The sequence below is a fragment of the Schistocerca cancellata genome, chromosome 2, assembly GCF_023864275.1.
Source record: "Schistocerca cancellata isolate TAMUIC-IGC-003103 chromosome 2, iqSchCanc2.1, whole genome shotgun sequence".
NCBI classification, from domain to species: Eukaryota; Metazoa; Arthropoda; class Insecta; order Orthoptera; family Acrididae; genus Schistocerca; species Schistocerca cancellata.
This window is the reverse complement of record NC_064627.1, coordinates 943,789,430-943,804,259: the sequence shown is the minus strand read 5'-3', so window position 1 is coordinate 943,804,259 and position 14,830 is coordinate 943,789,430. Positions and strand designations below refer to the sequence as shown.

The 14,830-nt window shown below is 42.8% G+C and overlaps 1 protein-coding gene across 1 annotated transcript in view; it reads right to left on the bottom strand.

Moving 5' to 3' along the window:
* LOC126162913 (clavesin-2-like) overlaps nucleotides 1-14,060 on the bottom strand; it is a 244,933-nt gene extending 230,873 nt beyond the window's left edge. The window contains exon 1 of the mRNA XM_049919724.1: nucleotides 13,994-14,060. The gene's annotated coding sequence lies outside the window, so the exon portion shown is untranslated. The remainder of the gene's footprint in view (nucleotides 1-13,993) is intronic.
* Nucleotides 14,061-14,830: the final 770 nt, after the last annotated feature.

The window sequence follows — 14,830 nt, the reverse complement described above, 5'->3', positions numbered from 1 at the left end:
TATTTATTTTTCAACACAGTCACCCTGGTGACGAACACATTTCTCGCAACGAGAGACCAGTTTGTTGATACTGTCAGTGTAGAACTTTTGACATGGTTGACGAGCCACGACTGCACCTCTGCTTGCAGCGCTTCGTCACAATCAAAGTGAAGTCCTCGAAGGTGTTCTGTAAGTTTTTGGAAACAGATGAAAATTGGACGGAGCCAAGTCGACACTGTGTGGTGAATGAGCGACGACAGAGTATCCAAGGCGTACTGTTGTCCCAGCTCTCACAGCGCTCGTGTGTGGTCCGGCATTGTCATGCTTAACGAGAGGGTGCTCCCTGTGTGGTGAACTCTTAGAATCAGTGCTGTCAGTTTTCTCAGGGTCTCACAGTACATTTTTCTTACGCACCGCCATTTTTCCTACGCGCCGGCGTAGTTACATTACACACCGCCACTTTACACTTCGGAGCCCTCTTGCGGCAGAGGGTTGCAACTTGCGCCAGGAAAACGGTAAAGGTTAACCAAGTCATATGCATGAGATGTAATACCTCAGCTGATATTGTGAATAGAATAAAAGATTCGGCAGCACTACTTTTCACAACGTCCTCCTATTTCAAAAGCGTTATGTAAATTTTGAGGGAAATTCAGGACACTTTTATGGACTGTTTCATGATATTACTTATGGTCTGAAACGAATAAAACGAACAACAAGTCTTCTTTGCTACCCCACCGCACGCGTCCTTTTGTATTCCCCTCCTCTGCCTTTCCCCACTCCCTCTCGCGTCTGCTCCCCCACCCTCGTCCTCCGTCGGCTCCTTCCCCCCCCCCTCCCCCCACTTCGTTTATCCTCTCCTTCCCCCTTTTCTTTCCCATCATCTGTCCATGTTCCCCCCCAACTGCTCTCGGCTGTGGTGTGTCATATTTGTGCCAACTTTTTAGTGCAGTGTTCAAGTGAGTGTTCAGTGTTGTGCGTCTTTCCAAAGTGTTGCGAACAGAAATCATGCTGTTGCTGGATGTGATTTTTATATCTCTTGCGAACAGAAACAAGATCGTCACCGTGTTTTTTAATTGTCTGTCTATTATTTTACCTGTCTGCTGTATTTTATTAGCATCGCCAACCTTTTGTTTTATGTTTTAAGTTCCACAGTTTTCCGCCATTTTACCATTTAAGCCACCGATTTTATCGCCTGATTTTATTATTTATTATCTTCATTTTTTTTAAACAATGAAGAGCGGCGTACTAAGCTGCTGCCAGCCCGCCTCCTTCGGGGGGAATGGAATCTCAATAAAGTAAAAAAAAAAAATTATGTGGTTAAATCCTCTGACTTTTCATAAGCGCGACGATCATTGGGTATATTTTCATTACTCTTCGTCCAATGAAATTAACAGCTGTTTGTTAGTACATTTTTTCTATGCCTATGCACCTAAGAAAGTACACTAAGGTGACAAAAGTCACGGGATAGCTATAGGCACGTATACAAATGGAGGCAATTTTGCATTCACAAGGTATACAACGGCAGTCCATCGGCGGAGCTGTCAATTGCACTCAGGTGGTTCATTTGAAAACGTTTTCCATGTTATTACGGCCGCACGATGGGAATTAAGAGACTTTGAACGCGGAGTGGTAGTTTGAGCTAGGCACAAGGGACATACGTTAGGGAATTCAATATTCTGAAACCCACAGTGTTAAGAGTGTGTTAAGAATACCAAATTGAAGGCATTAGCTTTCACCGCGGACAACGCACTGGCCGACGGCCTTCACTTAACGACCAAGAACATTGGCACCTGCGTACGGCTGTCAGTGCTAACAGACAAGCAACACTGCGTGAAATAACTGCAGAAATCAATGTGGAAAGTATGATGAACGTATCCGTTAGGACAGTGCTGCAATATTTGGCGTTAATGGGCTACGACAGCAGACGATCGAAGCAAGTGCCTTTGCTAAGAGCACGACGTCGCCTGCAGCGCCTCTCCTGAACTCTTGGCCATATCGATTGGACCCTAGACGACTGGAAAACCGTGGCCTGGTCAGATGAGTCCCGATTTCAGTTTGTAAAGGCAGATGGTAGAGTTCGAGTGCGGTGCAGACCCCACGGAGCCATGGATTGAGGTTGTCATTGTCAGCAAGGCACTTTGCAAGCTGGTGGTGGTTCCATAATGGTACGGGTTGTATTTACGTTGACTGGATTACGTCCTACATCTACATCTACATGGCTACTATGCAAATCACACGCTAGTGCCTGGCAGAGGGTTCATCGAACTACCTTCACACTAGTTCTCTACTATTCCACTCTCGAACAGCGCGCGTAAGAAATAAACGAACACCTGTATCCTTCCGTGAGAGCTCTGATTTCCCATATTTTATTATGATGATCGTTCAACAAAATGTTTTCACATTCGGAGGAGAAAGCTGGTGACGGAAATTTGGTGGGAAGATTCTGCCACAGTGAAAAATCCTTTTGTTTTAAAGATTACCGCTCCAATTCCACTATCAAGTCAATCGCATTCTCTCCCCTATTTCTCGATAATACAAAACGTGCTGCCCTTCTTTGAACTTTCTCGATATATTCCGCTAATCCTGTCTGACAAGGATCCAACACCTCGCGACAGCACTCCAAAAGAGGACGGACAAGCGTAGTGTAGGTAGTGTTTTAGTAGATCTATTGCGTCTAGTAAGTGTTCCGCCAATAAAACACAGTCTTTGGTTCGCCTCCCCTACGATATATTCTATGATATATTCTGTATTCATTTCAATTTAAGTTGTTCGTGATTGTAATTCCTGGGTATTTAGTTGAATTTACGGCCTATGAATTTGACTGATTTATCGTGTAATCGACGTTTAATGGATTCCTTTTACCACTCACGTGGATGACCACACACTTTTCATTATTGTAGGGTCAATTACTAATTTTCACACCATACAAATGTCTTATCTAAACCGTCGGTAGCACCCAACACGTGTCAACAGACCGTTCTCTTCGAGGTAATTCTTAATGACGGAACACATATGTTTAAAACCCTGCTGCACATCGACGTTTATGATAAGGCCCTGTAATTACTCCCACTACCTTTCTTGAATATTGGTGTGGCCTGTGCAACTTTCCAGTCTTTGGGTACGGATCTTTCGTCAAGCGAGCGGTAGTATATGATTGTTAAGTGTGGAGCTATTGCTTCCGCATATTCTGAAAGGAACCTAATAGGTATACAGCGTGGACCGGAAGATATGCTTTTATTACGTGATTTAAGTTGCTTCACTACTCCGAGAGTATCTACTTCTATATTACTCGTGTTGGCAGCTGTTCTTGATTCGAATTCTGGAATACTTACTTCGTGTTCTTTGGTGGAGGAATTTCGGAAGACTGCGTTTAGTAACTCTGCTTCAGCAGCACTGTCTTCTACAGTATTTCCATCGCTTTCACGCAAACAACGCCCTGATTGTGCCTTACCGCTAGCATACTTTTCATACGACCAGAATCTCTTTCGAATTTCTGCCAGGTTTCGATCGCCAACCTTGGAGATTTTGCATTCGTTTAAATTTGGCATGCTGTTTTCGTTGTTTCTGCAACAGCGTTCTGATCTGTTTTGTGTACCAAGATGGCTCAACTCTGTCGCTTGTTAATGTACTTGGTACAATTCTCTCAATTGCTGCCGGTACCATTTCTTTGAATTCCAGCGCTATCTGGTCTACACTTACATTGTTAATCTGGAACGAGTGGAGATTGTTTCTCAGGAAGGCATCAAGCGAATTTTGTCTGCTTCTTTGAATAGGTGTATTTTTCGTTTATTTTTTTATTTTTTGTGGATTTGGGAGTTACAGTATTTAGTGGCGCTACGACAACTCTGTGTTCACTCATCCCTGCACCCGTTTTGATGCTCGTTATTAGCTCAAGATTATTTGTTGCTCAGAGGTCAAATGTATTTTCACAACAATTTACTATTCTAGTGGGTTCATGCACTAATTGCTCGCAATAGCTTTCAGAGGATGCGTTTAGCACAATTTCGGATGAAGTTTTGCGAATACTTGTGGATTTAAAAATGTATTTTCGCCAATATATCGAGGATAAATTGAAGTCACCACCAACTATAATTGTATGAGTCGGGCATGTGTTCGAAATTATACTCAAGGTTCGTTTGAACCTTTCAGCAATTGCATCACCTCAGTTGGAAGGTCGGTGAAAGGATTCGATTTTTATTTTATTCTGGTTGCCAAGAATGACATCTACCCATACTAACTCACAGGATCTGTCTCCTTCAATTTCGCTACAAGATAAACTACTTCTAACAGCAACAAACACGCCGCCTCCAACTGTATTTAGTCTATACTTTCGGAACGCTGTTAAGTCTTCTCAAAATTTCGGCTGAACCTATCTCCGGCTGTAGCCAGCTTTCAGTGCCTATAACGATTTGAGCATCAGTACTTTCTATTAGCACTTGGAGCTCTGGTACTTTCCAAACACAGCTATGACAATTCACAACTGTTATACCGATGGTTTCTAGATCTTCGTTCTTCTTGTGTTCGACCAGCACTCTCTGAGACTGAAAGCCTTTCTGTGTTTCCCCGAGACCCTCTGACCTAAAAAGCCGCCCAGTCCAAGTCACTCAGCCACCGCTACCCGTGTAGCCGCCCCCTGCGTATAATGGATTCCTGACCTATTTAGCGGAACACGAGACTCCACCATCATGTGGTGCAAGTCGAGGAATCTGCAGCCTACACAGCCGCAGAACTGTCTGAGCCTCTGATTCAGACCCTCCACTCGACTCCGCACCAGAGGTCCAGAATCGGTCCTGTCGACTATGCTGCAAATGGAGAACTCTGCTTTCATCTCGCCAACGCGACTGGCACCCATTACCATTTCAGATAGTAGATGGAAAGCAGAGAGAATCACTTTCGATACAAAGCGACATACATCATTGGTACCAACGTGAGTGGTGCTCTTCATGACATCTGGAAGGACCCGTTCCACGTCTGGAATGATTCCACCCGGTATGCACACGGAGTGCACACTGACTTGCTTCTCCTCCTTGGCTGTCATGTCCCACATAGCCTCCATAACATGCCTAGCATTGGAGCTCCCAACTACCAATAACCCCACCCTCTGTGACTGCCTGGATCTTGCAGGCTCAGAGGTTCCCTCCGAAACAGGACAGGCGACTGCATCTCTCAGAGGGTTATTGTCAATCACAGATGGTACCTGGAACCTGTTTGTCAGACTAACTGGGGAGCATTACATTCGGTCCACCGGGGAGTCTTCGTCAGCCTGCTGCACCCTGAGGCGACCTCCCATTTGAACTCGGATTAGGCGTCAATCTCAGTGCAAGTAGTGACTGGGCTTGCCGCCAGTATGGACTGGTCTGCAGATTCGTGTGTCGGGCTGGACCTCTGTTGGATCCCCACAGCCCATCCACAACAGTGATGCCGATCAACTGCAGCCTCGTGCTGTGTAACCAAAACCAACACAGCCTGGAGCTGAGAGCGAAGTGTCACCAACTCAGCTCACATCCGCACACAGCAATCACAGTTCTTATCCATACTAATGACAGTGAAAAAATACACTAGACAGACAAACGACTATCGACACGCGCTGCAAAACTCTACTGCAGACAAATGGTTCAAATGGCCCTGAGCACTATGGGACATAACAGCTGTGGTCATCAGTCCCCTAGAACTTAGAACTACTTACATCTAACTAACCTAAGGACATCACACACATCCATGTTCGAGGCAGGATTCGAACCTGCGACCGTAGCAGTCGCGCGATTCCGGACTGAAGCGCCTAGAACCGCTCGGTCACAGCGGCCAGCGGAAGTAGTCTTTTGATTAGCGAGTTTGCTTACGATGACTTCAATGTTTTACACCACCAAGGGACCATAGACCTTTGTAAGTGACAGAAGCTGCAACTTGATACGTCTGTCCGTTTCTGAGAAAAATGGGTCTTAACAGTCTGACGGACAGACAGACAGGTGGAAAACGAAGTGATCCTATAAGGGTTTCGTTTTTACTAATTGAGGTACGGAAGCATAAAAGGAAAACGATGAAACATTGTTGTATTTTTGTAAATAGCTTCACACAATTATCTTCTTATAGCTCTTTAAAAATATTTTGAAATGTGTATTTTTAAATCTAATGGTAATGTCTTTATCTGTAATGAAAAGACCTTTGGCTGAAGAGAGGGATATTGTACCGCTAGCAACCCACCCACTCAAATGGGACGAGTGTGATGGAATGACAACAAAGAAAAAAGGACATTTTATGAGCAATCACTCGAAAATGTCATGTCTCCGAAAGAAGCTGATCGTGTGAAGTAAATGACTGTGACAGTAATGCATCCAGTGTGCAAAATGTAATCTACTTTTATTAATTAAACGATATGCAGAGCGTAAAAGCCTCCCGTTAGCGGGCGCCCGGCAAGAGGAGCTGACAAGTGAAGCGGCGGTCGGCAGCGGTACAGAGGGCTCTGCTTCCGAGTCCGTGGCGTGCAGCGAAGTGGTGAGAGAGGGCGCGCTCTGCGAGGCGTGGCGGTGACGCACGCAATAGGCCGGGCCGTGCCTGGCGCCGCCGCTACACGCCGCGCCCTGCGGCCGGCAGTTGGCACGGCTGCGCGGTAAAGGGGGCGCTCTACCCTGCAGGCGCGAGCGGCACGTCCGCTTTAAGCTCACGCCCGTGGACCGCGTCCCAGCGTGACAAATATTGTTATATCGACGTCGCTAAGGCTGCAGCAACTAAACTCATTTTATAGCTTGCCTAAGAAGTTTATAACTAACGCAAAAGCCGGAGTATAAGGAAGTCAGTAAGTATCACAATATCATAACTAAGCATAAATAATATGAGGATGATCCTATGTTCTTGTTTCGTGATATGCGTAACTGTAGAAGGTAGATAATCTGGGTCTCACAGTTCCAGTCGTTACCTCCAGAGTGATGCATGGTAGATTAAGTTGACTCACAAACAGAAATACAGGGTATTTTGGAGGAACGGTAAATACCAGGTGGTCGAAAAGTCAGTATAAATTTGAAAGCTGAATAAATCACGGAATAGTGTAGATAGAGAGGTACAAATTGACACACATTCTTGGAATTACATGGAGTTTTATTAGAACAAAAAAAATACCAAAATATACCATACAGATGGCGCTTCATCTGATCAGAAAAGCAATAATTAGCATAACAAAGTAAGACAAAGCAAAGATGATGTTCTTTACAGGAAATGTTCAATATGTCCACTATCATTCCTCAACAATAGCTGTAGTCGAGGAATAAAGTTGTGAACAGCACTGTAAGGCATGTCCAGACTTATGCTGAGGCATTGGCGTCGGATGTTGTCTTTCAGCATCCCTAGAGATGTCGGTCGATCACGATACACTTGCGACTTCAGGTAACCCCAAAGCCAATAATCGCACGGACTGAGGTCTGGGGACCTGGGAGGCCAAGCATGTTGAAAGTGGCGGCTGAGCACACGATCATCACCAAACGACGCGCGCAAGAGATCTTTCACGCGTCTAGCAATACGGGGTGATTTTTTTTTTTGTTCTAATAAAACCCCACGTCATTCCAAGCATGTGTGTCAATTTTCACCTCTCTATCTACATCATTCCGTGGTTTATTAAGTTTCCAAATTTATACTGACGTTTTGATCACCCGGTACTTTACGAGTTGGTGGTAGAGATTAGTTTCAATAAAATATTTCATACATTTGTTCAATATTCACTGGTTACAGAGAGAAGTTTTCATTTCGCTTGTTGGTAATGCAGTTGCTGTTGGTCTATTTGTAGACTCTTTATTTTGTAGTTCAAACCGTGAAATTCTGCTTAAATTTACAAACTTGAATTTTCCAAATGTGATTGCGACTTTTAGGCCAGTTCTACTGTATAGCTCATGCACGCCTCCCGTGTTTGCAATGGTGCCGGTATTGCATCTGTGTACTGGTATTGTACCCGAAACGCTCCTGCTGCTTGTAGGTAATACGGTAGACTATTTCCTAACAGCCGAGTGCCTGATTAAACCGTATGTACTCGAGTTTTCACTAATTGCGTGACAATGGTGCAATGCGCATCAGTCATATTTCACCTGAAATTGCAAACGAACAGTGCGTGGATGAAGACGACGACATTATTCAGTTAATACAAAGTAATCCATAAAAAAGAACACGTAGAATTTCCATACGTGCCAGTGTTCCACGTACAAGAATATGGCTGACTTTACATACGGAAGGTTCTCATTTGCAGTAGATTCAGCTACTTAGAGAAGTATATGACGCTAATCGATTGAAATTTTGCCGTTGGATAATTCCACAAAGTCCAGTAATCCCTTTTATACTGTTTACTGTTGAAGGCACTTTCACTAGTCGGATGAAACCCCAAGTCTTCGTGGGGGCACATTTTCGAGAATGTTTTTCTGTAAATGTGTGGTGGGGCCGATAGACAACATTGATCGGACCTGTTGTATTACCGCATCGTCTTACAGGGACCTTTTATCTAGACTTTCTGAACATGAACTTCCAGCGTTATTGAAAGAGGTTCATTTGGCTACAGGGATGGGTATATTGTTTCAGCATTATGGAGGCACTGCACGTCCTAGTCCACACGTGGCACACAATCTGAACCTAACATTCTTCACAAGATGGACTGCCAGAAATAGCCACGTTCCTTGGCCATCGAGATACCAGGACCTTACCCCTGGATAATTTTTTCTGTGCGGATAGTTGAAAAGGGGAGTTCAAGAAGAAGAAGTAAACACAGAGCCGAATTGAACGAGCGGATTATGAATAGTGCTGCTCTCATAAAAGAACGCCAAGGCGACCTTAGAAATGCTACAGTGATGTGTCGTCAAGCTAATTCGAAATTGCATTGAAGTCGGAGATGGGGTTTGTGAAAATCAACTTTGAGCTAAATCGTTTACCTCTGCTTAACATCTACCTTGAGTACCCGTTTGGGTTACATTCTAAAATCTGTATCACTATAATCAACAAAAACAGACACATGTTACAAGGAATATTCAATTCGAATTAGTCTTTACTACCCACCATCTAAAGATATTAAATATTCTTCCCGAAACACCCAGTTTTTGTTACTATTACCAAAGACATTTTTTCTTACTGTAGTTACACGAGTACAACGAATTCAAACTTACAGGGCTGCCTATTTACAAATTGGTAATTACTTTAAAACACAAGTTCCGCTGACGTGAACGATAACCCTTAAATAAATACGATAGCAAGAAGTTTCTGCATCTTAGTTTAAGAAACTAGTTTTTAGATAAATAAAATAACTCCGCACACACACACACACACACACACACACTTTCTTTCTTTCTTTCTGTGTCTAGCGCAGCCACAACAGATGTAGTGTGGTGATATGATGGTGTGATGTGAATCCTATAGACGTGTTCTCACCAGCAGCCGTGGTTGTATTTCAGACTGACAATGATCATTACGAACCGCCTCTTGTTCCCTTTGCCAGTTAGTTACGTTTCATATACCAGACACTCAGAAGTAACCCCTACCGTGAGCTATATCAAATGAAGACTACAGTGAGTTCACATCACTACACTGAGGAGATAAAAGTCGTACGATAGCGATATGCAAATATATCAGATGGCAAATATATCAGATGGCAGACTCTAGTTTGCCGGACGGGTATCTGAGCCACCGTTCTTACAAACACGAGTCCAGCGTCACAGCAACTGTGCCAGTTCGCTCACTCTACCAGTGAGAGTGCAAATCACAGTTTGATAAATTGTCGTACTGAAGTAATAAAAATCATCTAATCTGGACAAGGGGAAGCATATGTTTATGTCAGAAAGTCGAATTAGCGGTGAGGCCATGAAGTGTAGGAATTGACGCCAGATTAACATCATCAGCTGTTTCGGATCGTCTTTCGCGAGTGGGAGCGGAGTTCTCGCACAAAGATTTCCTTATCTCTCTACTAGCCAGTTGTAATGTACGACAGGTTGAAAACTGAATCGGGTATTGCGTCATGTCCGGTTAACCGCAGTGCTCATAAAACGCAGCGATCTGATTTAGAATCCCAAAACCGCACACAGCCTGTTGTTTCAGAATCGTTCAAAACTGGTCAAGAAAAGATTAGGACACAGTTGGCAATTACGTAAATTTTCACTTACTCGCTAGATATTTTCACAATCGATGAATTTTATTCAACGCAGCCGCATCCGTTGCAAATAAACATGGATTATTAATTGTTTTGTGCTCGTTGTTATGTTTCAATAGAGCATCGTTGAAATGCGTATTGGTGAAAAGTTGCTCCAATTGCACAACTAGTTTATAGTGGAGGCTGATTTTGATCAACCCGTAGACTCATTTAGGGATTCATCAAAGAATTTAAAGCGCAAAACGCTATATTGTACTTAGGTACAATATTGCCTTACGAAATCCTCAAAATGAATCATAACCGTACATGACAATTGTCGAATTACTGCTGCCTTTTTATTGCTATACACAGAATACTGTTTACGTTGGGTATAGAAGATTGATGGACACACGTCAGGAAGGAGATGCAGTAGCACGATCGAGTACCATGATGAGAATCAGCCATCCCACAAGAATTAAAAATGAAAAAGGAACGCAACGTATAAGATAAAGAGCAGCAATACTAGTAACTGTAGCAACACACAGTAGTATTAATATTAGTAGTAATGTTAGTGGTAGTGGCGATGAGAAAGCAGAAGGTGGAAAAATATAAAGTAGAATACAAAAACCTATCAAAACCAGAAGTTGCTCTTACAAAACTTTTTATTGAGCAGCTGTTATAATGTAAATGATTCAGTCGTCAAAGGTGTAGTAGTAGTAGTAGTAGTAGTAGAAGTAGTAGTTATAGCAGTAGTAACAGAAACAAGTTCCACAATGAACGAACGTGCAACATGAGGAGAAAAAATGGTTCAAATGTCTCTGAGCACTATGGGACTTAACATCTGTGGTCATCAGTCCCCTAGAACTTAAAACTACTTGAACCTAACTAACCTAAGGACATCACACACATCCATGCCCGAGACAGGATTCGAACCTGCGACCGTAGCAGTCGCGCGGATCCGGACTGAGCGCCTAGAACCGCGAGACCGCCACGGCCGGCTGAGGAGAATTTCAGTAGCAAGAATTGTACCTCTAGTAGTACTACTACTACTGTTACTATTACTACTAGCACTAGAAGTACTACTGGCAGTAACATCAGTAGTAACCGTAGTAGTAGTTATCATAGTAATAGTAGGGGAGGAGAAAGAGGGAGAGTTGTTGTTGTTGTAAGAATAAAGAGCAGCAGTATTAGTAGCTGTAGCAACATGTAGTAGTATTAGTATTAGTATAATGGTAATGGTAGTGGTGATGAGAATGCAGAAGGAAGAAAAATACAAAGTAGAATAAAAATCTATGAAATCCAGAAATTGCTCTCGCAGAACTTTGTATCGAATAGCAGTTATAATGCAAATGATTCAGTGTCAGAAGCGTAGTAGTAGTAGTAGTAGAAGTAGTAGTAGTAGTTCTAGCAGTAGTAACAGAAACAAGTTACACAATGAATGAACGTGCAACATGAGGAGAATTTCAGTAGCAAGAATTGTACCTCTAGTAGTACTACTACTACTGTTACTATTAGCACTAGCACTAAAATTACTACTAGCAGTAACATCAGTAGTAATCGTATAGTAGTAGTAGGGGAGGAGAAAGAGGGAGAGTTGTTGTTGTTGTAAGAATAAAGAGCAGCAGTATTAGTAGCTGTAGCAACATGTAGTAGTATTAGAATTAGTAGTAATGGTAGTGGTAGTGGTGACGAGAAAGCAGAAGGAAGAAAAATACAAAGTAGAATAAAAATCTATGAAATCCAGAAATTGCTCTCACAGAACTTCGTATCGAGTAGCAGTTATAACGTAAATGATTCGGTGTCAAAAGTGTAGTAAGAATAGTAGTAGGAGTAGTAGTAATAGTAGAAGAAGAAGTAGTAGTTCTAGCAGTAGTAACAGAAACAAGTTACACAATGAATGAACGTGCAACATGAGGAGAATTTCAGTAGCAAGAATTGTACCTCTAGTAGTACTACTACTACTGTTACTATTACTACTAGCACTAAAATTACTACTAGCAGTAACATCAGTAGTAACCATAGTAGTAGTAATCGTAGTAGTAGTAGTAGTAGTAGTAGTAGGGGAGAAAGAGGGAGAGTTGCTGTTGTTGTAAGAATAAAGAGCAGCAGTACTAGTAGCTGTAGCAACATGTAGTAGTATTAGTATTAGTAGTAATGATAGTGGTAGTGGTGACGAGAAAGCAGAAGGAAGAAAAATACAAAGTAGAATAAAAATCTATGAAATCCAGAAATTGCTCTCACAGAACTTCGTATCGAGTAGCAGTTATAATGTATATGATTCACTGTCAAAAGTGTAGTAATAGCATTAGGAGTAGTAGTTCTAGCAGTAGTAACAGAAACAAGTTACACAATGAACAGACGTGCAACAGGAGGAGAATAAATAATTGTAACTGTGGTAGTACTACTACTATTACTGTTACTACTAGCACTAGAAGTACTACTAGTAGTAACAACAGTAGTAACCATTTAATATCTCTTTATATTCGATGAATTATTCTGATACAATTCTACCCTTGAATGACATTTACTAATTTTCTATCTTCATACTCGCAGAATCCATGCGCAAAGTAGTTTCATACAATAGCTATGCCATGAGCGCATAATTATTCTTTGTAGTACTCTTTCTGGTGGTTGTTAGAAAAAAGTTTCCGAGATTGTCTTCGTGCCGATTAGCCTGAGCATTGTTTGAAGAATTGTAACCTGAATATTGAGATTTATGACCTAAGATAACTGATACGAAATTGTACGATTAAAAGGGATATATATATATATATATATATATATATATATATATATATATATATATATATATATATATATATATTGCTCCTTGATACAAAAGGTGTGTAACAATTTACATTATTTGACATTTGAGAATTAATGATATTCATCGATATATTGCGTAGTTGTTAATGAGAAGGGAACTTCCGAAAGACTGGATACGAACCTGCATTTAATAATCCAAGAGCTCCATTACTTCTTCGGAAGGTTAAACTTCATCAAAGCCAAATATCCGCTTGATCTGAGGATTCCCGACTGATTATACAACGCTCCCAAAAATACGAGGCAATTTATTTGTACAGATTGGCAGACTGCCGCAAAGCACGAGCCTGCAGAGAAGAAGAATCATCGCCTGATTTCATTCTAACAAGTAAAATTTCTGAATCATTTTGAGTGACTGAGTTATGACTGTGTTTCCTATTATGAATGATTGATTGCTCATACGAATTGAGAACTACATAACTATATAATTACATAGATAGGAGGAAAAATTACAACCATAGTAGTAGTAACCGTAGTAGAAGTAGTAGTAGTAGTAGTAGTAGTAGTAGTGGGAGGAGGAGGAGGAGGAGGAGGAGGGGATGGAGGAAGAGGGAGTGTTATTGTTGTTGTTTTTTTTAGTATAGTAGAAATAAAGTTGATAGTACTAGTACTAGAACATGAAGTATAGTAAAGAAACGGATGAAAAGGAGGAGGAGGAGTAGCAGTAGTAGCAGAAGAAGAGGAAAAAACTGGACGAAAAGCAAAATGTGTTCGTTACAAATCACATAAGTGCATAATGTTTGTAATGCAAATATCAGAAAGTGTCGTGGCAGTGGAATAGTAACGGATAATAAGGAAAAAAGTTTTAAATCCGCACAGTACACCTCTTACCACTTACATTCTTCGAGTAGTGCCTTCTCAAGTTCTTCAAAGCGTTGGAATAAAAAACAAATTTAGGAATAACGCCACATAGGCTAGAAGACAATGGAAAGTTGTGGATAGGCAGAGGGCAGAGGATAGGATAGAAGTCTGCTAAAGTACTACTGCAGCTGCGACATCGAGATGGTTCTGGTTGCACTGAGAAGCATTACATAGTGAGTGTGTGTGTGTGGTGAGAGAGAGAGAGAGAGAGGGCGTCAGCAGGTGGCGGTCGGCGGTACGTACCAGCGGCAGCTGGGCGTGGTGCTGCGCGGCGCGCTGCGGTGTTGGCGCCTACGTCTGCCGTCTGCCGTCTGCCGACTGGCGGCCCCGACCTGCGCGACGCGCCGCCGGCAGCTCTGGCAGCGGCCGCTATCGACCGGCGCCTGGCGTCGCGGCGCCGGACACGCTCGCCGTGCCGAACAGCTGCTGCTGCCGCGCGCGATCCGCCGAGCGTCCGCGCAGGATGCGGCGCTGCCCGCTCGAGGACTCTGCTGCACACGTTGTGCTGCACCGGCGCTGTGCGCTGGTGTTCATACCGGCGAGCATGGAAATCAGTGTTTGCTCGTTTTTCAAAGGTGTGATTCCTGTGCGGCGTCTGAGAAAGGGGCGTTAAGGGTTGGTTCTCTACGATTTTCTTACTACGCTACTGGCCATTAAAATTGCAACAGCAAGAAGAAATGCAGATAATAAACGGGTATCCATTGGACAAATATACACTACTGGCCATTAAAATTGCTACACCACGAAGATGACGTGCTACAGACGCGAAATTTAACCGACAGGAAGAAGATGTTGTGATATGTAAATGATTAGATTTTCAGAGCATTCACACAAGGTTGGCGCCGGTGGGACACCTACAACGTGCTGACACGAGGAAAGTTTCCAACCGATTTCTCGTACACAAACACCAGTTGACTGGCGTTGCCTGGTGAAACGTTGTTGTGATGCCTCGTGTAAGGAGGAGAAATTACAGGCATCTTAGCTGCATGGCTGTAACGGATCGTGCAGCCACGTCTCGATCTCTGAGTGAACAGATGGGAACGTTTGCAAGCCAACAACCATCTGCACGAACAGTTTGAC